The 27,884-nt window shown below is 66.6% G+C and overlaps 20 non-coding genes across 20 annotated transcripts; 8 read left to right on the top strand and 12 right to left on the bottom strand.

The window, feature by feature from the left end:
* Positions 1-2,270: 2,270 nt before the first annotated feature.
* On the bottom strand, positions 2,271-2,342 carry TRNAE-CUC (transfer RNA glutamic acid (anticodon CUC)). The gene has a single exon. It is a non-coding gene; the product is annotated as a tRNA-Glu (tRNA).
* A 257-nt stretch (positions 2,343-2,599) lies between these two features.
* Positions 2,600-2,671, bottom strand: TRNAG-UCC (transfer RNA glycine (anticodon UCC)). Its single transcript has one exon. It is a non-coding gene; the product is annotated as a tRNA-Gly (tRNA).
* Positions 2,672-3,449: 778 nt separating this feature from the next.
* On the bottom strand, positions 3,450-3,521 carry TRNAD-GUC (transfer RNA aspartic acid (anticodon GUC)). Its single transcript has one exon. It is a non-coding gene; the product is annotated as a tRNA-Asp (tRNA).
* Positions 3,522-4,178: 657 nt separating this feature from the next.
* On the top strand, positions 4,179-4,261 carry TRNAL-CAG (transfer RNA leucine (anticodon CAG)). The gene has a single exon. It is a non-coding gene; the product is annotated as a tRNA-Leu (tRNA).
* Positions 4,262-5,281: 1,020 nt separating this feature from the next.
* Positions 5,282-5,352, top strand: TRNAG-GCC (transfer RNA glycine (anticodon GCC)). The gene has a single exon. It is a non-coding gene; the product is annotated as a tRNA-Gly (tRNA).
* A 3,341-nt stretch (positions 5,353-8,693) lies between these two features.
* On the bottom strand, positions 8,694-8,765 carry TRNAE-CUC (transfer RNA glutamic acid (anticodon CUC)). The gene has a single exon. It is a non-coding gene; the product is annotated as a tRNA-Glu (tRNA).
* A 257-nt stretch (positions 8,766-9,022) lies between these two features.
* On the bottom strand, positions 9,023-9,094 carry TRNAG-UCC (transfer RNA glycine (anticodon UCC)). Its single transcript has one exon. It is a non-coding gene; the product is annotated as a tRNA-Gly (tRNA).
* A 778-nt stretch (positions 9,095-9,872) lies between these two features.
* Positions 9,873-9,944, bottom strand: TRNAD-GUC (transfer RNA aspartic acid (anticodon GUC)). Its single transcript has one exon. It is a non-coding gene; the product is annotated as a tRNA-Asp (tRNA).
* Positions 9,945-10,601: 657 nt separating this feature from the next.
* Positions 10,602-10,684, top strand: TRNAL-CAG (transfer RNA leucine (anticodon CAG)). The gene has a single exon. It is a non-coding gene; the product is annotated as a tRNA-Leu (tRNA).
* Positions 10,685-11,704: 1,020 nt separating this feature from the next.
* Positions 11,705-11,775, top strand: TRNAG-GCC (transfer RNA glycine (anticodon GCC)). The gene has a single exon. It is a non-coding gene; the product is annotated as a tRNA-Gly (tRNA).
* Positions 11,776-15,110: 3,335 nt separating this feature from the next.
* Positions 15,111-15,182, bottom strand: TRNAE-CUC (transfer RNA glutamic acid (anticodon CUC)). Its single transcript has one exon. It is a non-coding gene; the product is annotated as a tRNA-Glu (tRNA).
* A 257-nt stretch (positions 15,183-15,439) lies between these two features.
* On the bottom strand, positions 15,440-15,511 carry TRNAG-UCC (transfer RNA glycine (anticodon UCC)). Its single transcript has one exon. It is a non-coding gene; the product is annotated as a tRNA-Gly (tRNA).
* A 772-nt stretch (positions 15,512-16,283) lies between these two features.
* On the bottom strand, positions 16,284-16,355 carry TRNAD-GUC (transfer RNA aspartic acid (anticodon GUC)). The gene has a single exon. It is a non-coding gene; the product is annotated as a tRNA-Asp (tRNA).
* A 657-nt stretch (positions 16,356-17,012) lies between these two features.
* TRNAL-CAG (transfer RNA leucine (anticodon CAG)) lies at positions 17,013-17,095 on the top strand. The gene has a single exon. It is a non-coding gene; the product is annotated as a tRNA-Leu (tRNA).
* Positions 17,096-18,115: 1,020 nt separating this feature from the next.
* TRNAG-GCC (transfer RNA glycine (anticodon GCC)) lies at positions 18,116-18,186 on the top strand. The gene has a single exon. It is a non-coding gene; the product is annotated as a tRNA-Gly (tRNA).
* Positions 18,187-21,523: 3,337 nt separating this feature from the next.
* On the bottom strand, positions 21,524-21,595 carry TRNAE-CUC (transfer RNA glutamic acid (anticodon CUC)). Its single transcript has one exon. It is a non-coding gene; the product is annotated as a tRNA-Glu (tRNA).
* Positions 21,596-21,852: 257 nt separating this feature from the next.
* On the bottom strand, positions 21,853-21,924 carry TRNAG-UCC (transfer RNA glycine (anticodon UCC)). The gene has a single exon. It is a non-coding gene; the product is annotated as a tRNA-Gly (tRNA).
* A 778-nt stretch (positions 21,925-22,702) lies between these two features.
* Positions 22,703-22,774, bottom strand: TRNAD-GUC (transfer RNA aspartic acid (anticodon GUC)). The gene has a single exon. It is a non-coding gene; the product is annotated as a tRNA-Asp (tRNA).
* Positions 22,775-23,431: 657 nt separating this feature from the next.
* On the top strand, positions 23,432-23,514 carry TRNAL-CAG (transfer RNA leucine (anticodon CAG)). The gene has a single exon. It is a non-coding gene; the product is annotated as a tRNA-Leu (tRNA).
* A 1,020-nt stretch (positions 23,515-24,534) lies between these two features.
* On the top strand, positions 24,535-24,605 carry TRNAG-GCC (transfer RNA glycine (anticodon GCC)). Its single transcript has one exon. It is a non-coding gene; the product is annotated as a tRNA-Gly (tRNA).
* The last annotated feature ends 3,279 nt before the right edge of the window (positions 24,606-27,884 follow it).

Below are 27,884 nucleotides of genomic sequence, written 5' to 3'. Positions count from 1 at the left end.
CTGGGGTTGGTAGTGGTGGGAGTAGTCTAAGTAGGGCGGCGGTGGGGGTGCGGGGTGGGGGGGATTTGGGGCTGTTTGAGAGGTACCAGAGAGTATGTGGGACTGGGGAGTGGGACAGAAAGGCACAGGAGAGACACGACCGGGCTGTGGTCCTTTCTCGAGGCTTAGTCTTGAGGGCCCACCTTAAGCCGACAGGTTTGCCATCTACTTTGCAGCCTGTGACCGGCTAACTCGCACCTCTCTCAAATAAATACCGAGCCCGGCCACCCATGCGTTTCTAGATGCTCTCCTCGCCCCCACCCCTCCGACACCCTCTCTGCAATCCTCCCCACCCCTACCCCACCGTGCCCCGATGAACCCACGGCCTCCACAGAGCCAGTGTGCCAGTGGTGCGCAAGAACAATTCTGTTAGCCCTTGCTGTCTTCGCGGCTGCTGTGCCTCCCTGGTCTCCTTCTCTCACCCCACTCCCCACCCCCCAGCACTCAACCAGCACCCTTGCCCTCCTGGCCCTTGTCACAAGCCCATGGCACAAGCCAAGAGCACGACAGAACAGCACCCCCACCCACTGGCACCCTCTGGTCCCACCAAGACGATGGAGGGCACTGACTGCAGGGCAGATGGTGCGCTTGTGTGCCCCACCGCCACCAGGCCGCCCGCACCCCAAGGCGAGTCTGCACGCCCTTCAATGTGTGTGTGTGTGTGTGTGTGTGTGTGTGTGTGTGCTTCTCAGGATCTGAGCCCTGCCCGCCTCCCGAGAGAGCCCTCCTGCCCAGGAAACCCCGTGAGGTGCAGGGCCGCTCTCCCATTCCAGGGGCCGCGGGCTCTCAGAATCCACTCCACCGCACTGGCCTTCCAAAACCTCTGTCTCTGAACCCGGGGAATGGCCATGCAAAGCCCCGGTGCCCTGGGCTCTGATCCCCATGCCCACCCTCAGGGGAGGATGCACTTTGGAGACGTGTGTGACGTCAATGAGCCAGTCAGGCAGCAGGAAACGCGTGGTTCGGCAGGAGCTTTGCCCGCTGTGAAGCTTGCCCCAGCATGCTACCCTGTCTGTCAGACCGCAGGGTTCTGCACTCGCAAAAGGCTGTAGGGATCCCTTGGACCTCAGGTGTATTTTCACACAAGTAGACACAGATGGGACAACAGAGACACAGAGGTAGGTCTGTGGGTGAGATCGCCGCCCCAACCCCCCCTAAACCCTTCCCCCCCCTCAGCCCCCTCCGCCCCATCACGGCCCCAACCCCCTTCGGGAAATGGGATTGCCAAAGGAAACCACCTTGGAGCAACCATGAGACTGTCTCTACAGAGCTGGCTACAGGCGTTGGGACCGCACGGTGGCAGTGTGTTCGGACTCGTGCCAGGATCCCCAGTTAGACAGGAATGGGAGAAACACGTCGTCCTTCCGCTGAGTAAGGCCGAGGGACAGTCTGGAGGAGGGCAAGAAGGGTGCTCTGGGCAACGTTCTCTCTAGGTGGACAGCTGTGTGGGCAGTGCTCAGGGGATGTGGTGAGAATGATGAGGAAAGGTGAGTGCTGGCACCCTCTCCCACCCAACAGTCCCCGGCTCCCTGACACCCCTCCCCAAGCCACCTGTAGACCAGTGTCCCCAGACACCTGCTTCCTCTCCTTGCACGCCCCACAATCGCGACCTACATACACCCTGTCTGCCACTCACGGATCAAATTCCCCATCATCCTTCTTTTGTCCCCAAATCCCAAAACCTCCCGCCACCACCACCACCACCACCACCACCACCACCACCACCACCACCACCACCACCACCACCACCACCACCACCACCGCTGCCACCGCAGCAGCCAACACTTCCCCACCCACACCCCCAAGCGCTCAAAAGCTAACTCACTCACTCACTCACTCACTCACTCACTCACTCACTCACTCACACCCTCCCCAGCCTTCCACCATCCTTCCTCCCAACTGGCGGCGTCCACGCGTCCCAGGTGGGCCACCTTGGGCTCCTGAATCTTTCTCCCTCGCTAGCGTTGTCCTGCTGGCGCAAGCGCTGGCAGTGATCGTCGAGGGAACGCGCAGGGAGGTCAGCCTGGCGCGTGGTGTTGAGGGCTGAGCGGGCAGATCCTGAGAGCATAGGCACCGGGGCCGGGGACCGTAGCAGGTGCGCACGTGCGTGGCCTTGCCGGCGGCAGGGCCCGTGAAGTGGCTCAAGGTAGCCAGCGTTGGCGAGAGTAAAAGAGTGGTAGGTTGAGCGAGTGGCAAGTGTGTGTGGGGGCAGCGCCAGGCAGAAGAAAAGCTTCCCTGACCGGGAATCGAACCCGGGCCGCGGCGGTGAGAGCGCCGAATCCTAACCACTAGACCACCAGGGAGCGTGGGAGCGCCTGTCCCGTCCATGCCACCTGCACTCGGAGCCCGCGCACCCATGGGCGCCCTGGCCAGCGGCCTCCCCGCCACGAGAGCACGGTGCCCTCTCCGACTTGGAGGCAGCTCCCCCAAAACACTGCGCGCCCGCCGCCTTCCCACGCAACTGGCGCGGGCAAAGCCACAGACCCAAGCTGCTCCCACATGCAACGCACTCACACCTGGCACGGAGGCCCCTGGGCTTCCCCGCAAAAGGTCGACCTACTGCGTTGGCCGGGAATCGAACCCGGGTCAACTGCTTGGAAGGCAGCTATGCTCACCACTATACCACCAACGCGGCACAGCCCGGGCTCCACCAACACCACGGCCAGCAGGCTCCCCGCCGCCAGCGGCAGCTGCTACTACCGCCGTCGCTACCGCCGCTCGCGCCTCGGCAGCCGCCGCCCGGCGCAGCCCTGTCCTTCCTGGACGCCAGGCGCCGTGCCACCCGCAGCGGCCGCTCGGGCCAGCCAAGCCCCGCTGCTCGCTCTCGCGGACCTAGCGCGCGCCCGGCCCCGGCCCCGGCCCCGGCCCCGGCCGCGGCCGCTGGGGGCGCCCGACCGGGCTCTCGCTGCCCCGACGCCGCAGCCCCGCGCACCCCCGCACCCGAGGCGCCCGACACCCCGACTTGGAGCGCCGGGTTTCTCCAAGGCCCTCCCTGCCTTCGGCGTCGGCTCGCGCCAGTTCCGCGGGCCTCAGCCAGGGCACAGGCGGCACTCAGGAGCAGCAGGAGGGTGATGCCCACCAGGGGGATCCCCCTACCTGCCCTGGCACCTGCGTGTGGGACTCCCTGCGAGGCCCGCGGCCAGCCTGAGCCGGATGGAGGCAGACACAGCTTTGGGACGGGCCGCTGGCCAGGCGCTTCGGACGCCAGAGAAAGAAGGCTGCTGTGGCGGGCGGGCGCGCGACTGGGCACCAGGAAGAAGGGCAGGGGAGCTGCGGCCGGAGGGTGGGCAGGCCAGGCGGGCGGCTTGGCAAGAACGGCTGGCGGGCGCCGGCCACTGGGCCTGCCTGAGAGCGGGGACCGGGTGGGCTGGTGGGTGGCCGTGGCAGAGTCCCAAAAAAAGGAACTGTGCCTCCCCGTCGGGGAATCGAACCCCGGTCTCCCGCGTGACAGGCGGGGATACTCACCACTATACTAACGAGGACGGCGGCTGCCGTCTGGGTGCCAGACCTCTCTCCGGCCGCCACCGCCACCGCCACCGCCACCGCCACCGCCGACGCCCACCCAGACGCCGTCGCTGCGCCCCCACGCCCAACACTGCTCCTCTCCCTTGGCCCACTGGCTCGCCGCGCAGAGTCCTCAACCCGCACCTCGCCCCGCACCAGCCCGACCCGCTTGCGACGCTCGCCGCGAGACACAGCCTCTCGTGCCGACTGGCGCCCGCCTCAACCCGCTGCCTGGGGCCTCCAGGGCGAGCGCCAGTGCCAGCGCGCGCGCCCGCCCGCCCGTCGCTCCGGCAGAGAGGCCCGGCGGCCCCCACTCCCGCGCGCAGGCCACAGGTGGCAGCCAGAGGAGGAGGACCAGTTTGGAGCGCAAGCCCAGCTGAGCGAGGAGAGTGCCTCGGTGCAGGATGCGGCGTCGGGGGCGGGCCCCAGCAGCCCGTCAACCCAAAGGCAGCGCACCTGGAGGCGCTGGGCCCGGGCTCAAGCACGTCGCCTGCTCCGCTGGCCACGTTCTGGCTCAGCTCCAGTGCTGGCGCCCCAGCCCAGCTTCCTTGGTGCCGCCACTCGGGCCGCCCAGGAGCGGCACCCGTGTGGGCCCCCTGGCCGAGCCAGGCGGCCGTGGGCGCTTGGGGCGAGCCGTCAGGATGGCCGAGCGGTCTAAGGCGCTGCGTTCAGGTCGCAGTCTCCCCTGGAGGCGTGGGTTCGAATCCCACTCCTGACACAGCAGCCTTTTTGGCAACAACAAACAGCCTGGACCCACCCGCCGCACACACACCCCTCTCCGGGCCGGCAGGCCACTGGCGCTCCTTGCGCCTCTCCAGCCGCCAGCGCCGGCCACGGGCGGGTCTCGCCGCCCCATCTGCACAGCGCTGACAGATGTGCTCCTACTGCAGCTCCCGCACACCTTCAATCCTCTGGCTTGGACAACCACAGGCCCCTCCAGGACCCCAGCCCCACCCCCACCCCCGCGGGCGCCACACGCCACCTTCAGCCGGGGAGCCTCAGCCGGGGATCCTTAGCAAGGGTCCACGCAGAGCGCTCGGCCCCGCAGCGCTCGCCACCCGATCCCACGGGATCGCACAGCCCCAGTGCGCGCGTGGGCCGGACCTCACTCGCCCGGCTCACGCGCGGGCTGGGGCCTTTCTTCTGCCGACGTGCCGCCTCGGGAAGCGACGGGCACAGGGGCATCGGCGCGGCCACCACCCGTTCCCTCCCCCTCCCGGCCCCCAGCGAAGTGGGTCGGTCGCTGTTGGGGGCGGGGGGGTCACTGCTGGGACCGCCGCGGGAACCTTGGCCGCGCTGCTTGGGCTCCGCCAGCGAGCCGGCGAGCGGCAGCGCGCGCGCACGGGACCCGTCTTCTTGCGACTCTGGGCGTCCTCCCAACGTCTGCCTGCCACAAGACTGCCCTTCGGTCTCGCTAGGTCGGGACCCTGCGCATGCCTGGGCTCCAAGCTCCAGGGCCGCCTGTACCCCGGCGCACCACTGGCTGTCGCCTGCACTGCTACTCAAGGGGAGTGGGGGTCCCAACGCCACGTCCCCACGCCATGTCGCGCCCACTCTCCCTCCCACTGCCAGCTCCGCTCCCGCTCCCACCACCACTCGCACCCGCGCCCAAGAACTCGCCCGGTAGGCCAGTCGGGCAGTGAGCAGTGTCTGGCGCTCCTCCACCAGTGGCAGCGGGGCGGCCGGGAGGAGGCAGGCCCACAGGCTGCAGCTGGCAGACTGTCGAGGAGGTAGCAGCGCATGGGTGGTTCAGTGGTAGAATTCTCGCCTGCCACGCGGGAGGCCCGGGTTCGATTCCCGGCCCATGCAGCCCACGGTCCCCTTTTGGTCCTGCCACATCAAAGGCTCACGGAGGGCTGCTCTGACCTCAGCTCTGCTCAGCTCTGACAAGCCCACACCCAGTCTCGCTTACCCCCTTCTCTTGGCTGCCGCTGCCCGCTGCCCGCTGCCCGCTGCCCACGACGCCCGCCTCTGCAGAGACCAAGGACCCAAAGGCCCTACCAGCGCACCCCTCGCCAGCACGCTCCACCCGCCGCCATCCCTGCCGCGCCCCACCTCCAACCACCCTTCTTTCTGCCCAGCCTCCCCGTTTCCTTTCTGGTCTTCAGGATCCCACACAACCTTCACCTCACGTTTCCCTTCAGTCCCAGACAGCATGCTAAAACACTCTGAAGCAGCGGCCCTTCAGGGCTCGACACCCTTCCCATCTCCGCGGCGCAATCCTGCTCACACTGCAAAAAACGACCCCATCCTTCCCAGGAAGGCCCACGCACGCACTCAAACTCCACAGAGAGATTCGGTCCTTTGGGCTACATGCTGATCACGGTCCCTCTCCCACCACAGACCAAGGACAGTCCCTATTGCAGAGGCACTCTGCCACACCTAGCCACCACCTCTTCTTCAATCTGCCCATTGCCATAGTGCCTGGGTCCCCTCGCCTGACTTTGGGTGGACGGTCTGTGGGGTCATTTGTTCACACGTGAGTGGAGGGCTGAAGGAGGAGAGGGGTGGGGGAGGCTATTTCAACCTGCACGGAGTCTGCCCAAGGCCCACCCGCCCCCACGCCCGACGCCCATCCATCCCAAGCACCCGCCTCACACGCTACTCCAGCCAGTTGAGTGTGTGCTACCCCTTGCCTGCCCTTTCCTCATATTTTCTCCCTCCCCTGCCCTCCCCTCCCCTCCCCTCCCCTCTCCTCCCCTTCCCTTCCCTTCCCATCCCATCAATCTCCGCCACTGTTTCTGCCTTTGCTCCCGCGCCTCTCTAGCTCACTGAATCTCACTCTCATTCTTGATGCCCCTTGGGCTCCCTTGCCCTCCATCTGCCCCCCACTGGTTCACCTGAGCTACTTGCCCAGTGACACGCCCTGGTTGCCAGCTTGACTGGGGTTGGTAGTGGTGGGAGTAGTCTAAGTAGGGCGGCGGTGGGGGTGCGGGGTGGGGGGGATTTGGGGCTGTTTGAGAGGTACCAGAGAGTATGTGGGACTGGGGAGTGGGACAGAAAGGCACAGGAGAGACACGACCGGGCTGTGGTCCTTTCTCGAGGCTTAGTCTTGAGGGCCCACCTTAAGCCGACAGGTTTGCCATCTACTTTGCAGCCTGTGACCGGCTAACTCGCACCTCTCTCAAATAAATACCGAGCCCGGCCACCCATGCGTTTCTAGATGCTCTCCTCGCCCCCACCCCTCCGACACCCTCTCTGCAATCCTCCCCACCCCTACCCCACCGTGCCCCGATGAACCCACGGCCTCCACAGAGCCAGTGTGCCAGTGGTGCGCAAGAACAATTCTGTTAGCCCTTGCTGTCTTCGCGGCTGCTGTGCCTCCCTGGTCTCCTTCTCTCACCCCACTCCCCACCCCCCAGCACTCAACCAGCACCCTTGCCCTCCTGGCCCTTGTCACAAGCCCATGGCACAAGCCAAGAGCACGACAGAACAGCACCCCCACCCACTGGCACCCTCTGGTCCCACCAAGACGATGGAGGGCACTGACTGCAGGGCAGATGGTGCGCTTGTGTGCCCCACCGCCACCAGGCCGCCCGCACCCCAAGGCGAGTCTGCACGCCCTTCAATGTGTGTGTGTGTGTGTGTGTGTGTGTGTGTGTGTGTGCTTCTCAGGATCTGAGCCCTGCCCGCCTCCCGAGAGAGCCCTCCTGCCCAGGAAACCCCGTGAGGTGCAGGGCCGCTCTCCCATTCCAGGGGCCGCGGGCTCTCAGAATCCACTCCACCGCACTGGCCTTCCAAAACCTCTGTCTCTGAACCCGGGGAATGGCCATGCAAAGCCCCGGTGCCCTGGGCTCTGATCCCCATGCCCACCCTCAGGGGAGGATGCACTTTGGAGACGTGTGTGACGTCAATGAGCCAGTCAGGCAGCAGGAAACGCGTGGTTCGGCAGGAGCTTTGCCCGCTGTGAAGCTTGCCCCAGCATGCTACCCTGTCTGTCAGACCGCAGGGTTCTGCACTCGCAAAAGGCTGTAGGGATCCCTTGGACCTCAGGTGTATTTTCACACAAGTAGACACAGATGGGACAACAGAGACACAGAGGTAGGTCTGTGGGTGAGATCGCCGCCCCAACCCCCCCTAAACCCTTCCCCCCCCTCAGCCCCCTCCGCCCCATCACGGCCCCAACCCCCTTCGGGAAATGGGATTGCCAAAGGAAACCACCTTGGAGCAACCATGAGACTGTCTCTACAGAGCTGGCTACAGGCGTTGGGACCGCACGGTGGCAGTGTGTTCGGACTCGTGCCAGGATCCCCAGTTAGACAGGAATGGGAGAAACACGTCGTCCTTCCGCTGAGTAAGGCCGAGGGACAGTCTGGAGGAGGGCAAGAAGGGTGCTCTGGGCAACGTTCTCTCTAGGTGGACAGCTGTGTGGGCAGTGCTCAGGGGATGTGGTGAGAATGATGAGGAAAGGTGAGTGCTGGCACCCTCTCCCACCCAACAGTCCCCGGCTCCCTGACACCCCTCCCCAAGCCACCTGTAGACCAGTGTCCCCAGACACCTGCTTCCTCTCCTTGCACGCCCCACAATCGCGACCTACATACACCCTGTCTGCCACTCACGGATCAAATTCCCCATCATCCTTCTTTTGTCCCCAAATCCCAAAACCTCCCGCCACCACCACCACCACCACCACCACCACCACCACCACCACCACCACCACCACCACCACCACCACCACCACCACCGCTGCCACCGCAGCAGCCAACACTTCCCCACCCACACCCCCAAGCGCTCAAAAGCTAACTCACTCACTCACTCACTCACTCACTCACTCACTCACTCACACCCTCCCCAGCCTTCCACCATCCTTCCTCCCAACTGGCGGCGTCCACGCGTCCCAGGTGGGCCACCTTGGGCTCCTGAATCTTTCTCCCTCGCTAGCGTTGTCCTGCTGGCGCAAGCGCTGGCAGTGATCGTCGAGGGAACGCGCAGGGAGGTCAGCCTGGCGCGTGGTGTTGAGGGCTGAGCGGGCAGATCCTGAGAGCATAGGCACCGGGGCCGGGGACCGTAGCAGGTGCGCACGTGCGTGGCCTTGCCGGCGGCAGGGCCCGTGAAGTGGCTCAAGGTAGCCAGCGTTGGCGAGAGTAAAAGAGTGGTAGGTTGAGCGAGTGGCAAGTGTGTGTGGGGGCAGCGCCAGGCAGAAGAAAAGCTTCCCTGACCGGGAATCGAACCCGGGCCGCGGCGGTGAGAGCGCCGAATCCTAACCACTAGACCACCAGGGAGCGTGGGAGCGCCTGTCCCGTCCATGCCACCTGCACTCGGAGCCCGCGCACCCATGGGCGCCCTGGCCAGCGGCCTCCCCGCCACGAGAGCACGGTGCCCTCTCCGACTTGGAGGCAGCTCCCCCAAAACACTGCGCGCCCGCCGCCTTCCCACGCAACTGGCGCGGGCAAAGCCACAGACCCAAGCTGCTCCCACATGCAACGCACTCACACCTGGCACGGAGGCCCCTGGGCTTCCCCGCAAAAGGTCGACCTACTGCGTTGGCCGGGAATCGAACCCGGGTCAACTGCTTGGAAGGCAGCTATGCTCACCACTATACCACCAACGCGGCACAGCCCGGGCTCCACCAACACCACGGCCAGCAGGCTCCCCGCCGCCAGCGGCAGCTGCTACTACCGCCGTCGCTACCGCCGCTCGCGCCTCGGCAGCCGCCGCCCGGCGCAGCCCTGTCCTTCCTGGACGCCAGGCGCCGTGCCACCCGCAGCGGCCGCTCGGGCCAGCCAAGCCCCGCTGCTCGCTCTCGCGGACCTAGCGCGCGCCCGGCCCCGGCCCCGGCCCCGGCCCCGGCCGCGGCCGCTGGGGGCGCCCGACCGGGCTCTCGCTGCCCCGACGCCGCAGCCCCGCGCACCCCCGCACCCGAGGCGCCCGACACCCCGACTTGGAGCGCCGGGTTTCTCCAAGGCCCTCCCTGCCTTCGGCGTCGGCTCGCGCCAGTTCCGCGGGCCTCAGCCAGGGCACAGGCGGCACTCAGGAGCAGCAGGAGGGTGATGCCCACCAGGGGGATCCCCCTACCTGCCCTGGCACCTGCGTGTGGGACTCCCTGCGAGGCCCGCGGCCAGCCTGAGCCGGATGGAGGCAGACACAGCTTTGGGACGGGCCGCTGGCCAGGCGCTTCGGACGCCAGAGAAAGAAGGCTGCTGTGGCGGGCGGGCGCGCGACTGGGCACCAGGAAGAAGGGCAGGGGAGCTGCGGCCGGAGGGTGGGCAGGCCAGGCGGGCGGCTTGGCAAGAACGGCTGGCGGGCGCCGGCCACTGGGCCTGCCTGAGAGCGGGGACCGGGTGGGCTGGTGGGTGGCCGTGGCAGAGTCCCAAAAAAAGGGACTGTGCCTCCCCGTCGGGGAATCGAACCCCGGTCTCCCGCGTGACAGGCGGGGATACTCACCACTATACTAACGAGGACGGCGGCTGCCGTCTGGGTGCCAGACCTCTCTCCGGCCGCCACCGCCACCGCCACCGCCACCGCCACCGCCGACGCCCACCCAGACGCCGTCGCTGCGCCCCCACGCCCAACACTGCTCCTCTCCCTTGGCCCACTGGCTCGCCGCGCAGAGTCCTCAACCCGCACCTCGCCCCGCACCAGCCCGACCCGCTTGCGACGCTCGCCGCGAGACACAGCCTCTCGTGCCGACTGGCGCCCGCCTCAACCCGCTGCCTGGGGCCTCCAGGGCGAGCGCCAGTGCCAGCGCGCGCGCCCGCCCGCCCGTCGCTCCGGCAGAGAGGCCCGGCGGCCCCCACTCCCGCGCGCAGGCCACAGGTGGCAGCCAGAGGAGGAGGACCAGTTTGGAGCGCAAGCCCAGCTGAGCGAGGAGAGTGCCTCGGTGCAGGATGCGGCGTCGGGGGCGGGCCCCAGCAGCCCGTCAACCCAAAGGCAGCGCACCTGGAGGCGCTGGGCCCGGGCTCAAGCACGTCGCCTGCTCCGCTGGCCACGTTCTGGCTCAGCTCCAGTGCTGGCGCCCCAGCCCAGCTTCCTTGGTGCCGCCACTCGGGCCGCCCAGGAGCGGCACCCGTGTGGGCCCCCTGGCCGAGCCAGGCGGCCGTGGGCGCTTGGGGCGAGCCGTCAGGATGGCCGAGCGGTCTAAGGCGCTGCGTTCAGGTCGCAGTCTCCCCTGGAGGCGTGGGTTCGAATCCCACTCCTGACACAGCAGCCTTTTTGGCAACAACAAACAGCCTGGACCCACCCGCCGCACACACACCCCTCTCCGGGCCGGCAGGCCACTGGCGCTCCTTGCGCCTCTCCAGCCGCCAGCGCCGGCCACGGGCGGGTCTCGCCGCCCCATCTGCACAGCGCTGACAGATGTGCTCCTACTGCAGCTCCCGCACACCTTCAATCCTCTGGCTTGGACAACCACAGGCCCCTCCAGGACCCCAGCCCCACCCCCACCCCCGCGGGCGCCACACGCCACCTTCAGCCGGGGAGCCTCAGCCGGGGATCCTTAGCAAGGGTCCACGCAGAGCGCTCGGCCCCGCAGCGCTCGCCACCCGATCCCACGGGATCGCACAGCCCCAGTGCGCGCGTGGGCCGGACCTCACTCGCCCGGCTCACGCGCGGGCTGGGGCCTTTCTTCTGCCGACGTGCCGCCTCGGGAAGCGACGGGCACAGGGGCATCGGCGCGGCCACCACCCGTTCCCTCCCCCTCCCGGCCCCCAGCGAAGTGGGTCGGTCGCTGTTGGGGGCGGGGGGGTCACTGCTGGGACCGCCGCGGGAACCTTGGCCGCGCTGCTTGGGCTCCGCCAGCGAGCCGGCGAGCGGCAGCGCGCGCGCACGGGACCCGTCTTCTTGCGACTCTGGGCGTCCTCCCAACGTCTGCCTGCCACAAGACTGCCCTTCGGTCTCGCTAGGTCGGGACCCTGCGCATGCCTGGGCTCCAAGCTCCAGGGCCGCCTGTACCCCGGCGCACCACTGGCTGTCGCCTGCACTGCTACTCAAGGGGAGTGGGGGTCCCAACGCCACGTCCCCACGCCATGTCGCGCCCACTCTCCCTCCCACTGCCAGCTCCGCTCCCGCTCCCACCACCACTCGCACCCGCGCCCAAGAACTCGCCCGGTAGGCCAGTCGGGCAGTGAGCAGTGTCTGGCGCTCCTCCACCAGTGGCAGCGGGGCGGCCGGGAGGAGGCAGGCCCACAGGCTGCAGCTGGCAGACTGTCGAGGAGGTAGCAGCGCATGGGTGGTTCAGTGGTAGAATTCTCGCCTGCCACGCGGGAGGCCCGGGTTCGATTCCCGGCCCATGCAGCCCACGGTCCCCTTTTGGTCCTGCCACATCAAAGGCTCACGGAGGGCTGCTCTGACCTCAGCTCTGCTCAGCTCTGACAAGCCCACACCCAGTCTCGCTTACCCCCTTCTCTTGGCTGCCGCTGCCCGCTGCCCGCTGCCCGCTGCCCACGACGCCCGCCTCTGCAGAGACCAAGGACCCAAAGGCCCTACCAGCGCACCCCTCGCCAGCACGCTCCACCCGCCGCCATCCCTGCCGCGCCCCACCTCCAACCACCCTTCTTTCTGCCCAGCCTCCCCGTTTCCTTTCTGGTCTTCAGGATCCCACACAACCTTCACCTCACGTTTCCCTTCAGTCCCAGACAGCATGCTAAAACACTCTGAAGCAGCGGCCCTTCAGGGCTCGACACCCTTCCCATCTCCGCGGCGCAATCCTGCTCACACTGCAAAAAACGACCCCATCCTTCCCAGGAAGGCCCACGCACGCACTCAAACTCCACAGAGAGATTCGGTCCTTTGGGCTACATGCTGATCACGGTCCCTCTCCCACCACAGACCAAGGACAGTCCCTATTGCAGAGGCACTCTGCCACACCTAGCCACCACCTCTTCTTCAATCTGCCCATTGCCATAGTGCCTGGGTCCCCTCGCCTGACTTTGGGTGGACGGTCTGTGGGGTCATTTGTTCACACGTGAGTGGAGGGCTGAAGGAGGAGAGGGGTGGGGGAGGCTATTTCAACCTGCACGGAGTCTGCCCAAGGCCCACCCGCCCCCACGCCCGACGCCCATCCATCCCAAGCACCCGCCTCACACGCTACTCCAGCCAGTTGAGTGTGTGCTACCCCTTGCCTGCCCTTTCCTCATATTTTCTCCCTCCCCTGCCCTCCCCTCCCCTCCCCTCCCCTCTCCTCCCCTTCCCTTCCCTTCCCATCCCATCAATCTCCGCCACTGTTTCTGCCTTTGCTCCCGCGCCTCTCTAGCTCACTGAATCTCACTCTCATTCTTGATGCCCCTTGGGCTCCCTTGCCCTCCATCTGCCCCCCACTGGTTCACCTGAGCTACTTGCCCAGTGACACGCCCTGGTTGCCAGCTTGACTGGGGTTGGTAGTGGTGGGAGTAGTCTAAGTAGGGCGGCGGTGGGGGTGCGGGGTGGGGGGGATTTGGGGCTGTTTGAGAGGTACCAGAGAGTATGTGGGACTGGGGAGTGGGACAGAAAGGCACAGGAGAGACACGACCGGGCTGTGGTCCTTTCTCGAGGCTTAGTCTTGAGGGCCCACCTTAAGCCGACAGGTTTGCCATCTACTTTGCAGCCTGTGACCGGCTAACTCGCACCTCTCTCAAATAAATACCGAGCCCGGCCACCCATGCGTTTCTAGATGCTCTCCTCGCCCCCACCCCTCCGACACCCTCTCTGCAATCCTCCCCACCCCTACCCCACCGTGCCCCGATGAACCCACGGCCTCCACAGAGCCAGTGTGCCAGTGGTGCGCAAGAACAATTCTGTTAGCCCTTGCTGTCTTCGCGGCTGCTGTGCCTCCCTGGTCTCCTTCTCTCACCCCACTCCCCACCCCCCAGCACTCAACCAGCACCCTTGCCCTCCTGGCCCTTGTCACAAGCCCATGGCACAAGCCAAGAGCACGACAGAACAGCACCCCCACCCACTGGCACCCTCTGGTCCCACCAAGACGATGGAGGGCACTGACTGCAGGGCAGATGGTGCGCTTGTGTGCCCCACCGCCACCAGGCCGCCCGCACCCCAAGGCGAGTCTGCACGCCCTTCAATGTGTGTGTGTGTGTGTGTGTGTGTGTGTGTGTGTGTGTGCTTCTCAGGATCTGAGCCCTGCCCGCCTCCCGAGAGAGCCCTCCTGCCCAGGAAACCCCGTGAGGTGCAGGGCCGCTCTCCCATTCCAGGGGCCGCGGGCTCTCAGAATCCACTCCACCGCACTGGCCTTCCAAAACCTCTGTCTCTGAACCCGGGGAATGGCCATGCAAAGCCCCGGTGCCCTGGGCTCTGATCCCCATGCCCACCCTCAGGGGAGGATGCACTTTGGAGACGTGTGTGACGTCAATGAGCCAGTCAGGCAGCAGGAAACGCGTGGTTCGGCAGGAGCTTTGCCCGCTGTGAAGCTTGCCCCAGCATGCTACCCTGTCTGTCAGACCGCAGGGTTCTGCACTCGCAAAAGGCTGTAGGGATCCCTTGGACCTCAGGTGTATTTTCACACAAGTAGACACAGATGGGACAACAGAGACACAGAGGTAGGTCTGTGGGTGAGATCGCCGCCCCAACCCCCCCTAAACCCTTCCCCCCCCTCAGCCCCCTCCGCCCCATCACGGCCCCAACCCCCTTCGGGAAATGGGATTGCCAAAGGAAACCACCTTGGAGCAACCATGAGACTGTCTCTACAGAGCTGGCTACAGGCGTTGGGACCGCACGGTGGCAGTGTGTTCGGACTCGTGCCAGGATCCCCAGTTAGACAGGAATGGGAGAAACACGTCGTCCTTCCGCTGAGTAAGGCCGAGGGACAGTCTGGAGGAGGGCAAGAAGGGTGCTCTGGGCAACGTTCTCTCTAGGTGGACAGCTGTGTGGGCAGTGCTCAGGGGATGTGGTGAGAATGATGAGGAAAGGTGAGTGCTGGCACCCTCTCCCACCCAACAGTCCCCGGCTCCCTGACACCCCTCCCCAAGCCACCTGTAGACCAGTGTCCCCAGACACCTGCTTCCTCTCCTTGCACGCCCCACAATCGCGACCTACATACACCCTGTCTGCCACTCACGGATCAAATTCCCCATCATCCTTCTTTTGTCCCCAAATCCCAAAACCTCCCGCCACCACCACCACCACCACCACCACCACCACCACCACCACCACCACCACCACCACCACCACCACCACCACCACCGCTGCCACCGCAGCAGCCAACACTTCCCCACCCACACCCCCAAGCGCTCAAAAGCTAACTCACTCACTCACTCACTCACTCACTCACTCACACCCTCCCCAGCCTTCCACCATCCTTCCTCCCAACTGGCGGCGTCCACGCGTCCCAGGTGGGCCACCTTGGGCTCCTGAATCTTTCTCCCTCGCTAGCGTTGTCCTGCTGGCGCAAGCGCTGGCAGTGATCGTCGAGGGAACGCGCAGGGAGGTCAGCCTGGCGCGTGGTGTTGAGGGCTGAGCGGGCAGATCCTGAGAGCATAGGCACCGGGGCCGGGGACCGTAGCAGGTGCGCACGTGCGTGGCCTTGCCGGCGGCAGGGCCCGTGAAGTGGCTCAAGGTAGCCAGCGTTGGCGAGAGTAAAAGAGTGGTAGGTTGAGCGAGTGGCAAGTGTGTGTGGGGGCAGCGCCAGGCAGAAGAAAAGCTTCCCTGACCGGGAATCGAACCCGGGCCGCGGCGGTGAGAGCGCCGAATCCTAACCACTAGACCACCAGGGAACGTGGGAGCGCCTGTCCCGTCCATGCCACCTGCACTCGGAGCCCGCGCACCCATGGGCGCCCTGGCCAGCGGCCTCCCCGCCACGAGAGCACGGTGCCCTCTCCGACTTGGAGGCAGCTCCCCCAAAACACTGCGCGCCCGCCGCCTTCCCACGCAACTGGCGCGGGCAGAGCCACAGACCCAAGCTGCTCCCACACGCAACGCACTCACACCTGGCACGGAGGCCCCTGGGCTTCCCCGCAAAAGGTCGACCTACTGCGTTGGCCGGGAATCGAACCCGGGTCAACTGCTTGGAAGGCAGCTATGCTCACCACTATACCACCAACGCGGCACAGCCCGGGCTCCACCAACACCACGGCCAGCAGGCTCCCCGCCGCCAGCGGCAGCTGCTACTACCGCCGTCGCTACCGCCGCTCGCGCCTCGGCAGCCGCCGCCCGGCGCAGCCCTGTCCTTCCTGGACGCCAGGCGCCGTGCCACCCGCAGCGGCCGCTCGGGCCAGCCAAGCCCCGCTGCTCGCTCTCGCGGACCTAGCGCGCGCCCGGCCCCGGCCCCGGCCCCGGCCGCGGCCGCTGGGGGCGCCTGACCGGGCTCTCGCTGCCGCGACGCCGCAGCCCCGCGCACCCCCGCACCCGAGGCGCCCGACACCCCGACTTGGAGCGCCGGGTTTCTCCAAGGCCCTCCCTGCCTTCGGCGTCGGCTCGCGCCAGTTCCGCGGGCCTCAGCCAGGGCACAGGCGGCACTCAGGAGCAGCAGGAGGGTGATGCCCACCAGGGGGATCCCCCTACCTGCCCTGGCACCTGCGTGTGGGACTCCCTGCGAGGCCCGCGGCCAGCCTGAGCCGGATGGAGGCAGACACAGCTTTGGGACGGGCCGCTGGCCAGGCGCTTCGGACGCCAGAGAAAGAAGGCTGCTGTGGCGGGCGGGCGCGCGACTGGGCACCAGGAAGAAGGGCAGGGGAGCTGCGGCCGGAGGGTGGGCAGGCCAGGCGGGCGGCTTGGCAAGAACGGCTGGCGGGCGCCGGCCACTGGGCCTGCCTGAGAGCGGGGACCGGGTGGGCTGGTGGGTGGCCGTGGCAGAGTCCCAAAAAAAGGGACTGTGCCTCCCCGTCGGGGAATCGAACCCCGGTCTCCCGCGTGACAGGCGGGGATACTCACCACTATACTAACGAGGACGGCGGCTGCCGTCTGGGTGCCAGACCTCTCTCCGGCCGCCACCGCCACCGCCACCGCCACCGCCACCGCCGACGCCCACCCAGACGCCGTCGCTGCGCCCCCACGCCCAACACTGCTCCTCCCCCTTGGCCCACTGGCTCGCCGCGCAGAGTCCTCAACCCGCACCTCGCCCCGCACCAGCCCGACCCGCTTGCGACGCTCGCCGCGAGACACAGCCTCTCGTGCCGACTGGCGCCCGCCTCAACCCGCTGCCTGGGGCCTCCAGGGCGAGCGCCAGTGCCAGCGCGCGCGCCCGCCCGCCCGTCGCTCCGGCAGAGAGGCCCGGCGGCCCCCACTCCCGCGCGCAGGCCACAGGTGGCAGCCAGAGGAGGAGGACCAGTTTGGAGCGCAAGCCCAGCTGAGCGAGGAGAGTGCCTCGGTGCAGGATGCGGCGTCGGGGGCGGGCCCCAGCAGCCCGTCAACCCAAAGGCAGCGCACCTGGAGGCGCTGGGCCCGGGCTCAAGCACGTCGCCTGCTCCGCTGGCCACGTTCTGGCTCAGCTCCAGTGCTGGCGCCCCAGCCCAGCTTCCTTGGTGCCGCCACTCGGGCCGCCCAGGAGCGGCACCCGTGTGGGCCCCCTGGCCGAGCCAGGCGGCCGTGGGCGCTTGGGGCGAGCCGTCAGGATGGCCGAGCGGTCTAAGGCGCTGCGTTCAGGTCGCAGTCTCCCCTGGAGGCGTGGGTTCGAATCCCACTCCTGACACAGCAGCCTTTTTGGCAACAACAAACAGCCTGGACCCACCCGCCGCACACACACCCCTCTCCGGGCCGGCAGGCCACTGGCGCTCCTTGCGCCTCTCCAGCCGCCAGCGCCGGCCACGGGCGGGTCTCGCCGCCCCATCTGCACAGCGCTGACAGATGTGCTCCTACTGCAGCTCCCGCACACCTTCAATCCTCTGGCTTGGACAACCACAGGCCCCTCCAGGACCCCAGCCCCACCCCCACCCCCGCGGGCGCCACACGCCACCTTCAGCCGGGGAGCCTCAGCCGGGGATCCTTAGCAAGGGTCCACGCAGAGCGCTCGGCCCCGCAGCGCTCGCCACCCGATCCCACGGGATCGCACAGCCCCAGTGCGCGCGTGGGCCGGACCTCACTCGCCCGGCTCACGCGCGGGCTGGGGCCTTTCTTCTGCCGACGTGCCGCCTCGGGAAGCGACGGGCACAGGGGCATCGGCGCGGCCACCACCCGTTCCCTCCCCCTCCCGGCCCCCAGCGAAGTGGGTCGGTCGCTGTTGGGGGCGGGGGGGTCACTGCTGGGACCGCCGCGGGAACCTTGGCCGCGCTGCTTGGGCTCCGCCAGCGAGCCGGCGAGCGGCAGCGCGCGCGCACGGGACCCGTCTTCTTGCGACTCTGGGCGTCCTCCCAACGTCTGCCTGCCACAAGACTGCCCTTCGGTCTCGCTAGGTCGGGACCCTGCGCATGCCTGGGCTCCAAGCTCCAGGGCCGCCTGTACCCCGGCGCACCACTGGCTGTCGCCTGCACTGCTACTCAAGGGGAGTGGGGGTCCCAACGCCACGTCCCCACGCCATGTCGCGCCCACTCTCCCTCCCACTGCCAGCTCCGCTCCCGCTCCCACCACCACTCGCACCCGCGCCCAAGAACTCGCCCGGTAGGCCAGTCGGGCAGTGAGCAGTGTCTGGCGCTCCTCCACCAGTGGCAGCGGGGCGGCCGGGAGGAGGCAGGCCCACAGGCTGCAGCTGGCAGACTGTCGAGGAGGTAGCAGCGCATGGGTGGTTCAGTGGTAGAATTCTCGCCTGCCACGCGGGAGGCCCGGGTTCGATTCCCGGCCCATGCAGCCCACGGTCCCCTTTTGGTCCTGCCACATCAAAGGCTCACGGAGGGCTGCTCTGACCTCAGCTCTGCTCAGCTCTGACAAGCCCACACCCAGTCTCGCTTACCCCCTTCTCTTGGCTGCCGCTGCCCGCTGCCCGCTGCCCGCTGCCCACGACGCCCGCCTCTGCAGAGACCAAGGACCCAAAGGCCCTACCAGCGCACCCCTCGCCAGCACGCTCCACCCGCCGCCATCCCTGCCGCGCCCCACCTCCAACCACCCTTCTTTCTGCCCAGCCTCCCCGTTTCCTTTCTGGTCTTCAGGATCCCACACAACCTTCACCTCACGTTTCCCTTCAGTCCCAGACAGCATGCTAAAACACTCTGAAGCAGCGGCCCTTCAGGGCTCGACACCCTTCCCATCTCCGCGGCGCAATCCTGCTCACACTGCAAAAAACGACCCCATCCTTCCCAGGAAGGCCCACGCACGCACTCAAACTCCACAGAGAGATTCGGTCCTTTGGGCTACATGCTGATCACGGTCCCTCTCCCACCACAGACCAAGGACAGTCCCTATTGCAGAGGCACTCTGCCACACCTAGCCACCACCTCTTCTTCAATCTGCCCATTGCCATAGTGCCTGGGTCCCCTCGCCTGACTTTGGGTGGACGGTCTGTGGGGTCATTTGTTCACACGTGAGTGGAGGGCTGAAGGAGGAGAGGGGTGGGGGAGGCTATTTCAACCTGCACGGAGTCTGCCCAAGGCCCACCCGCCCCCACGCCCGACGCCCATCCATCCCAAGCACCCGCCTCACACGCTACTCCAGCCAGTTGAGTGTGTGCTACCCCTTGCCTGCCCTTTCCTCATATTTTCTCCCTCCCCTGCCCTCCCCTCCCCTCCCCTCCCCTCTCCTCCCCTTCCCTTCCCTTCCCATCCCATCAATCTCCGCCACTGTTTCTGCCTTTGCTCCCGCGCCTCTCTAGCTCACTGAATCTCACTCTCATTCTTGATGCCCCTTGGGCTCCCTTGCCCTCCATCTGCCCCCCACTGGTTCACCTGAGCTACTTGCCCAGTGACACGCCCTGGTTGCCAGCTTGACTGGGGTTGGTAGTGGTGGGAGTAGTCTAAGTAGGGCGGCGGTGGGGGTGCGGGGTGGGGGGGATTTGGGGCTGTTTGAGAGGTACCAGAGAGTATGTGGGACTGGGGAGTGGGACAGAAAGGCACAGGAGAGACACGACCGGGCTGTGGTCCTTTCTCGAGGCTTAGTCTTGAGGGCCCACCTTAAGCCGACAGGTTTGCCATCTACTTTGCAGCCTGTGACCGGCTAACTCGCACCTCTCTCAAATAAATACCGAGCCCGGCCACCCATGCGTTTCTAGATGCTCTCCTCGCCCCCACCCCTCCGACACCCTCTCTGCAATCCTCCCCACCCCTACCCCACCGTGCCCCGATGAACCCACGGCCTCCACAGAGCCAGTGTGCCAGTGGTGCGCAAGAACAATTCTGTTAGCCCTTGCTGTCTTCGCGGCTGCTGTGCCTCCCTGGTCTCCTTCTCTCACCCCACTCCCCACCCCCCAGCACTCAACCAGCACCCTTGCCCTCCTGGCCCTTGTCACAAGCCCATGGCACAAGCCAAGAGCACGACAGAACAGCACCCCCACCCACTGGCACCCTCTGGTCCCACCAAGACGATGGAGGGCACTGACTGCAGGGCAGATGGTGCGCTTGTGTGCCCCACCGCCACCAGGCCGCCCGCACCCCAAGGCGAGTCTGCACGCCCTTCAATGTGTGTGTGTGTGTGTGTGTGTGTGTGTGTGTGTGTGCTTCTCAGGATCTGAGCCCTGCCCGCCTCCCGAGAGAGCCCTCCTGCCCAGGAAACCCCGTGAGGTGCAGGGCCGCTCTCCCATTCCAGGGGCCGCGGGCTCTCAGAATCCACTCCACCGCACTGGCCTTCCAAAACCTCTGTCTCTGAACCCGGGGAATGGCCATGCAAAGCCCCGGTGCCCTGGGCTCTGATCCCCATGCCCACCCTCAGGGGAGGATGCACTTTGGAGACGTGTGTGACGTCAATGAGCCAGTCAGGCAGCAGGAAACGCGTGGTTCGGCAGGAGCTTTGCCCGCTGTGAAGCTTGCCCCAGCATGCTACCCTGTCTGTCAGACCGCAGGGTTCTGCACTCGCAAAAGGCTGTAGGGATCCCTTGGACCTCAGGTGTATTTTCACACAAGTAGACACAGATGGGACAACAGAGACACAGAGGTAGGTCTGTGGGTGAGATCGCCGCCCCAACCCCCCCTAAACCCTTCCCCCCCCTCAGCCCCCTCCGCCCCATCACGGCCCCAACCCCCTTCGGGAAATGGGATTGCCAAAGGAAACCACCTTGGAGCAACCATGAGACTGTCTCTACAGAGCTGGCTACAGGCGTTGGGACCGCACGGTGGCAGTGTGTTCGGACTCGTGCCAGGATCCCCAGTTAGACAGGAATGGGAGAAACACGTCGTCCTTCCGCTGAGTAAGGCCGAGGGACAGTCTGGAGGAGGGCAAGAAGGGTGCTCTGGGCAACGTTCTCTCTAGGTGGACAGCTGTGTGGGCAGTGCTCAGGGGATGTGGTGAGAATGATGAGGAAAGGTGAGTGCTGGCACCCTCTCCCACCCAACAGTCCCCGGCTCCCTGACACCCCTCCCCAAGCCACCTGTAGACCAGTGTCCCCAGACACCTGCTTCCTCTCCTTGCACGCCCCACAATCGCGACCTACATACACCCTGTCTGCCACTCACGGATCAAATTCCCCATCATCCTTCTTTTGTCCCCAAATCCCAAAACCTCCCGCCACCACCACCACCACCACCACCACCACCACCACCACCACCACCACCACCACCACCACCACCACCACCACCACCGCTGCCACCGCAGCAGCCAACACTTCCCCACCCACACCCCCAAGCGCTCAAAAGCTAACTCACTCACTCACTCACTCACTCACTCACTCACTCACACCCTCCCCAGCCTTCCACCATCCTTCCTCCCAACTGGCGGCGTCCACGCGTCCCAGGTGGGCCACCTTGGGCTCCTGAATCTTTCTCCCTCGCTAGCGTTGTCCTGCTGGCGCAAGCGCTGGCAGTGATCGTCGAGGGAACGCGCAGGGAGGTCAGCCTGGCGCGTGGTGTTGAGGGCTGAGCGGGCAGATCCTGAGAGCATAGGCACCGGGGCCGGGGACCGTAGCAGGTGCGCACGTGCGTGGCCTTGCCGGCGGCAGGGCCCGTGAAGTGGCTCAAGGTAGCCAGCGTTGGCGAGAGTAAAAGAGTGGTAGGTTGAGCGAGTGGCAAGTGTGTGTGGGGGCAGCGCCAGGCAGAAGAAAAGCTTCCCTGACCGGGAATCGAACCCGGGCCGCGGCGGTGAGAGCGCCGAATCCTAACCACTAGACCACCAGGGAGCGTGGGAGCGCCTGTCCCGTCCATGCCACCTGCACTCGGAGCCCGCGCACCCATGGGCGCCCTGGCCAGCGGCCTCCCCGCCACGAGAGCACGGTGCCCTCTCCGACTTGGAGGCAGCTCCCCCAAAACACTGCGCGCCCGCCGCCTTCCCACGCAACTGGCGCGGGCAAAGCCACAGACCCAAGCTGCTCCCACATGCAACGCACTCACACCTGGCACGGAGGCCCCTGGGCTTCCCCGCAAAAGGTCGACCTACTGCGTTGGCCGGGAATCGAACCCGGGTCAACTGCTTGGAAGGCAGCTATGCTCACCACTATACCACCAACGCGGCACAGCCCGGGCTCCACCAACACCACGGCCAGCAGGCTCCCCGCCGCCAGCGGCAGCTGCTACTACCGCCGTCGCTACCGCCGCTCGCGCCTCGGCAGCCGCCGCCCGGCGCAGCCCTGTCCTTCCTGGACGCCAGGCGCCGTGCCACCCGCAGCGGCCGCTCGGGCCAGCCAAGCCCCGCTGCTCGCTCTCGCGGACCTAGCGCGCGCCCGGCCCCGGCCCCGGCCCCGGCCCCGGCCGCGGCCGCTGGGGGCGCCCGACCGGGCTCTCGCTGCCCCGACGCCGCAGCCCCGCGCACCCCCGCACCCGAGGCGCCCGACACCCCGACTTGGAGCGCCGGGTTTCTCCAAGGCCCTCCCTGCCTTCGGCGTCGGCTCGCGCCAGTTCCGCGGGCCTCAGCCAGGGCACAGGCGGCACTCAGGAGCAGCAGGAGGGTGATGCCCACCAGGGGGATCCCCCTACCTGCCCTGGCACCTGCGTGTGGGACTCCCTGCGAGGCCCGCGGCCAGCCTGAGCCGGATGGAGGCAGACACAGCTTTGGGACGGGCCGCTGGCCAGGCGCTTCGGACGCCAGAGAAAGAAGGCTGCTGTGGCGGGCGGGCGCGCGACTGGGCACCAGGAAGAAGGGCAGGGGAGCTGCGGCCGGAGGGTGGGCAGGCCAGGCGGGCGGCTTGGCAAGAACGGCTGGCGGGCGCCGGCCACTGGGCCTGCCTGAGAGCGGGGACCGGGTGGGCTGGTGGGTGGCCGTGGCAGAGTCCCAAAAAAAGGGACTGTGCCTCCCCGTCGGGGAATCGAACCCCGGTCTCCCGCGTGACAGGCGGGGATACTCACCACTATACTAACGAGGACGGCGGCTGCCGTCTGGGTGCCAGACCTCTCTCCGGCCGCCACCGCCACCGCCACCGCCACCGCCACCGCCGACGCCCACCCAGACGCCGTCGCTGCGCCCCCACGCCCAACACTGCTCCTCTCCCTTGGCCCACTGGCTCGCCGCGCAGAGTCCTCAACCCGCACCTCGCCCCGCACCAGCCCGACCCGCTTGCGACGCTCGCCGCGAGACACAGCCTCTCGTGCCGACTGGCGCCCGCCTCAACCCGCTGCCTGGGGCCTCCAGGGCGAGCGCCAGTGCCAGCGCGCGCGCCCGCCCGCCCGTCGCTCCGGCAGAGAGGCCCGGCGGCCCCCACTCCCGCGCGCAGGCCACAGGTGGCAGCCAGAGGAGGAGGACCAGTTTGGAGCGCAAGCCCAGCTGAGCGAGGAGAGTGCCTCGGTGCAGGATGCGGCGTCGGGGGCGGGCCCCAGCAGCCCGTCAACCCAAAGGCAGCGCACCTGGAGGCGCTGGGCCCGGGCTCAAGCACGTCGCCTGCTCCGCTGGCCACGTTCTGGCTCAGCTCCAGTGCTGGCGCCCCAGCCCAGCTTCCTTGGTGCCGCCACTCGGGCCGCCCAGGAGCGGCACCCGTGTGGGCCCCCTGGCCGAGCCAGGCGGCCGTGGGCGCTTGGGGCGAGCCGTCAGGATGGCCGAGCGGTCTAAGGCGCTGCGTTCAGGTCGCAGTCTCCCCTGGAGGCGTGGGTTCGAATCCCACTCCTGACACAGCAGCCTTTTTGGCAACAACAAACAGCCTGGACCCACCCGCCGCACACACACCCCTCTCCGGGCCGGCAGGCCACTGGCGCTCCTTGCGCCTCTCCAGCCGCCAGCGCCGGCCACGGGCGGGTCTCGCCGCCCCATCTGCACAGCGCTGACAGATGTGCTCCTACTGCAGCTCCCGCACACCTTCAATCCTCTGGCTTGGACAACCACAGGCCCCTCCAGGACCCCAGCCCCACCCCCACCCCCGCGGGCGCCACACGCCACCTTCAGCCGGGGAGCCTCAGCCGGGGATCCTTAGCAAGGGTCCACGCAGAGCGCTCGGCCCCGCAGCGCTCGCCACCCGATCCCACGGGATCGCACAGCCCCAGTGCGCGCGTGGGCCGGACCTCACTCGCCCGGCTCACGCGCGGGCTGGGGCCTTTCTTCTGCCGACGTGCCGCCTCGGGAAGCGACGGGCACAGGGGCATCGGCGCGGCCACCACCCGTTCCCTCCCCCTCCCGGCCCCCAGCGAAGTGGGTCGGTCGCTGTTGGGGGCGGGGGGGTCACTGCTGGGACCGCCGCGGGAACCTTGGCCGCGCTGCTTGGGCTCCGCCAGCGAGCCGGCGAGCGGCAGCGCGCGCGCACGGGACCCGTCTTCTTGCGACTCTGGGCGTCCTCCCAACGTCTGCCTGCCACAAGACTGCCCTTCGGTCTCGCTAGGTCGGGACCCTGCGCATGCCTGGGCTCCAAGCTCCAGGGCCGCCTGTACCCCGGCGCACCACTGGCTGTCGCCTGCACTGCTACTCAAGGGGAGTGGGGGTCCCAACGCCACGTCCCCACGCCATGTCGCGCCCACTCTCCCTCCCACTGCCAGCTCCGCTCCCGCTCCCACCACCACTCGCACCCGCGCCCAAGAACTCGCCCGGTAGGCCAGTCGGGCAGTGAGCAGTGTCTGGCGCTCCTCCACCAGTGGCAGCGGGGCGGCCGGGAGGAGGCAGGCCCACAGGCTGCAGCTGGCAGACTGTCGAGGAGGTAGCAGCGCATGGGTGGTTCAGTGGTAGAATTCTCGCCTGCCACGCGGGAGGCCCGGGTTCGATTCCCGGCCCATGCAGCCCACGGTCCCCTTTTGGTCCTGCCACATCAAAGGCTCACGGAGGGCTGCTCTGACCTCAGCTCTGCTCAGCTCTGACAAGCCCACACCCAGTCTCGCTTACCCCCTTCTCTTGGCTGCCGCTGCCCGCTGCCCGCTGCCCGCTGCCCACGACGCCCGCCTCTGCAGAGACCAAGGACCCAAAGGCCCTACCAGCGCACCCCTCGCCAGCACGCTCCACCCGCCGCCATCCCTGCCGCGCCCCACCTCCAACCACCCTTCTTTCTGCCCAGCCTCCCCGTTTCCTTTCTGGTCTTCAGGATCCCACACAACCTTCACCTCACGTTTCCCTTCAGTCCCAGACAGCATGCTAAAACACTCTGAAGCAGCGGCCCTTCAGGGCTCGACACCCTTCCCATCTCCGCGGCGCAATCCTGCTCACACTGCAAAAAACGACCCCATCCTTCCCAGGAAGGCCCACGCACGCACTCAAACTCCACAGAGAGATTCGGTCCTTTGGGCTACATGCTGATCACGGTCCCTCTCCCACCACAGACCAAGGACAGTCCCTATTGCAGAGGCACTCTGCCACACCTAGCCACCACCTCTTCTTCAATCTGCCCATTGCCATAGTGCCTGGGTCCCCTCGCCTGACTTTGGGTGGACGGTCTGTGGGGTCATTTGTTCACACGTGAGTGGAGGGCTGAAGGAGGAGAGGGGTGGGGGAGGCTATTTCAACCTGCACGGAGTCTGCCCAAGGCCCACCCGCCCCCACGCCCGACGCCCATCCATCCCAAGCACCCGCCTCACACGCTACTCCAGCCAGTTGAGTGTGTGCTACCCCTTGCCTGCCCTTTCCTCATATTTTCTCCCTCCCCTGCCCTCCCCTCCCCTCCCCTCCCCTCTCCTCCCCTTCCCTTCCCTTCCCATCCCATCAATCTCCGCCACTGTTTCTGCCTTTGCTCCCGCGCCTCTCTAGCTCACTGAATCTCACTCTCATTCTTGATGCCCCTTGGGCTCCCTTGCCCTCCATCTGCCCCCCACTGGTTCACCTGAGCTACTTGCCCAGTGACACGCCCTGGTTGCCAGCTTGACTGGGGTTGGTAGTGGTGGGAGTAGTCTAAGTAGGGCGGCGGTGGGGGTGCGGGGTGGGGGGGATTTGGGGCTGTTTGAGAGGTACCAGAGAGTATGTGGGACTGGGGAGTGGGACAGAAAGGCACAGGAGAGACACGACCGGGCTGTGGTCCTTTCTCGAGGCTTAGTCTTGAGGGCCCACCTTAAGCCGACAGGTTTGCCATCTACTTTGCAGCCTGTGACCGGCTAACTCGCACCTCTCTCAAATAAATACCGAGCCCGGCCACCCATGCGTTTCTAGATGCTCTCCTCGCCCCCACCCCTCCGACACCCTCTCTGCAATCCTCCCCACCCCTACCCCACCGTGCCCCGATGAACCCACGGCCTCCACAGAGCCAGTGTGCCAGTGGTGCGCAAGAACAATTCTGTTAGCCCTTGCTGTCTTCGCGGCTGCTGTGCCTCCCTGGTCTCCTTCTCTCACCCCACTCCCCACCCCCCAGCACTCAACCAGCACCCTTGCCCTCCTGGCCCTTGTCACAAGCCCATGGCACAAGCCAAGAGCACGACAGAACAGCACCCCCACCCACTGGCACCCTCTGGTCCCACCAAGACGATGGAGGGCACTGACTGCAGGGCAGATGGTGCGCTTGTGTGCCCCACCGCCACCAGGCCGCCCGCACCCCAAGGCGAGTCTGCACGCCCTTCAATGTGTGTGTGTGTGTGTGTGTGTGTGTGTGTGTGTGTGCTTCTCAGGATCTGAGCCCTGCCCGCCTCCCGAGAGAGCCCTCCTGCCCAGGAAACCCCGTGAGGTGCAGGGCCGCTCTCCCATTCCAGGGGCCGCGGGCTCTCAGAATCCACTCCACCGCACTGGCCTTCCAAAACCTCTGTCTCTGAACCCGGGGAATGGCCATGCAAAGCCCCGGTGCCCTGGGCTCTGATCCCCATGCCCACCCTCAGGGGAGGATGCACTTTGGAGACGTGTGTGACGTCAATGAGCCAGTCAGGCAGCAGGAAACGCGTGGTTCGGCAGGAGCTTTGCCCGCTGTGAAGCTTGCCCCAGCATGCTACCCTGTCTGTCAGACCGCAGGGTTCTGCACTCGCAAAAGGCTGTAGGGATCCCTTGGACCTCAGGTGTATTTTCACACAAGTAGACACAGATGGGACAACAGAGACACAGAGGTAGGTCTGTGGGTGAGATCGCCGCCCCAACCCCCCCTAAACCCTTCCCCCCCCTCAGCCCCCTCCGCCCCATCACGGCCCCAACCCCCTTCGGGAAATGGGATTGCCAAAGGAAACCACCTTGGAGCAACCATGAGACTGTCTCTACAGAGCTGGCTACAGGCGTTGGGACCGCACGGTGGCAGTGTGTTCGGACTCGTGCCAGGATCCCCAGTTAGACAGGAATGGGAGAAACACGTCGTCCTTCCGCTGAGTAAGGCCGAGGGACAGTCTGGAGGAGGGCAAGAAGGGTGCTCTGGGCAACGTTCTCTCTAGGTGGACAGCTGTGTGGGCAGTGCTCAGGGGATGTGGTGAGAATGATGAGGAAAGGTGAGTGCTGGCACCCTCTCCCACCCAACAGTCCCCGGCTCCCTGACACCCCTCCCCAAGCCACCTGTAGACCAGTGTCCCCAGACACCTGCTTCCTCTCCTTGCACGCCCCACAATCGCGACCTACATACACCCTGTCTGCCACTCACGGATCAAATTCCCCATCATCCTTCTTTTGTCCCCAAATCCCAAAACCTCCCGCCACCACCACCACCACCACCACCACCACCACCACCACCACCACCACCACCACCACCACCACCACCACCACCACCGCTGCCACCGCAGCAGCCAACACTTCCCCACCCACACCCCCAAGCGCTCAAAAGCTAACTCACTCACTCACTCACTCACTCACTCACTCACTCACTCACCCTCCCCAGCCTTCCACCATCCTTCCTCCCAACTGGCGGCGTCCACGCGTCCCAGGTGGGCCACCTTGGGCTCCTGAATCTTTCTCCCTCGCTAGCGTTGTCCTGCTGGCGCAAGCGCTGGCAGTGATCGTCGAGGGAACGCGCAGGGAGGTCAGCCTGGCGCGTGGTGTTGAGGGCTGAGCGGGCAGATCCTGAGAGCATAGGCACCGGGGCCGGGGACCGTAGCAGGTGCGCACGTGCGTGGCCTTGCCGGCGGCAGGGCCCGTGAAGTGGCTCAAGGTAGCCAGCGTTGGCGAGAGTAAAA

The sequence above is a fragment of the Tenrec ecaudatus genome, unplaced genomic scaffold (assembly GCF_050624435.1).
Source record: "Tenrec ecaudatus isolate mTenEca1 unplaced genomic scaffold, mTenEca1.hap1 Scaffold_1841, whole genome shotgun sequence".
Lineage (NCBI taxonomy): Eukaryota > Metazoa > Chordata > Mammalia > Afrosoricida > Tenrecidae > Tenrec > Tenrec ecaudatus.
The sequence above is the reverse complement of the archived record's forward strand: the minus strand, read 5'-3'. Positions and strand labels throughout refer to the sequence as shown.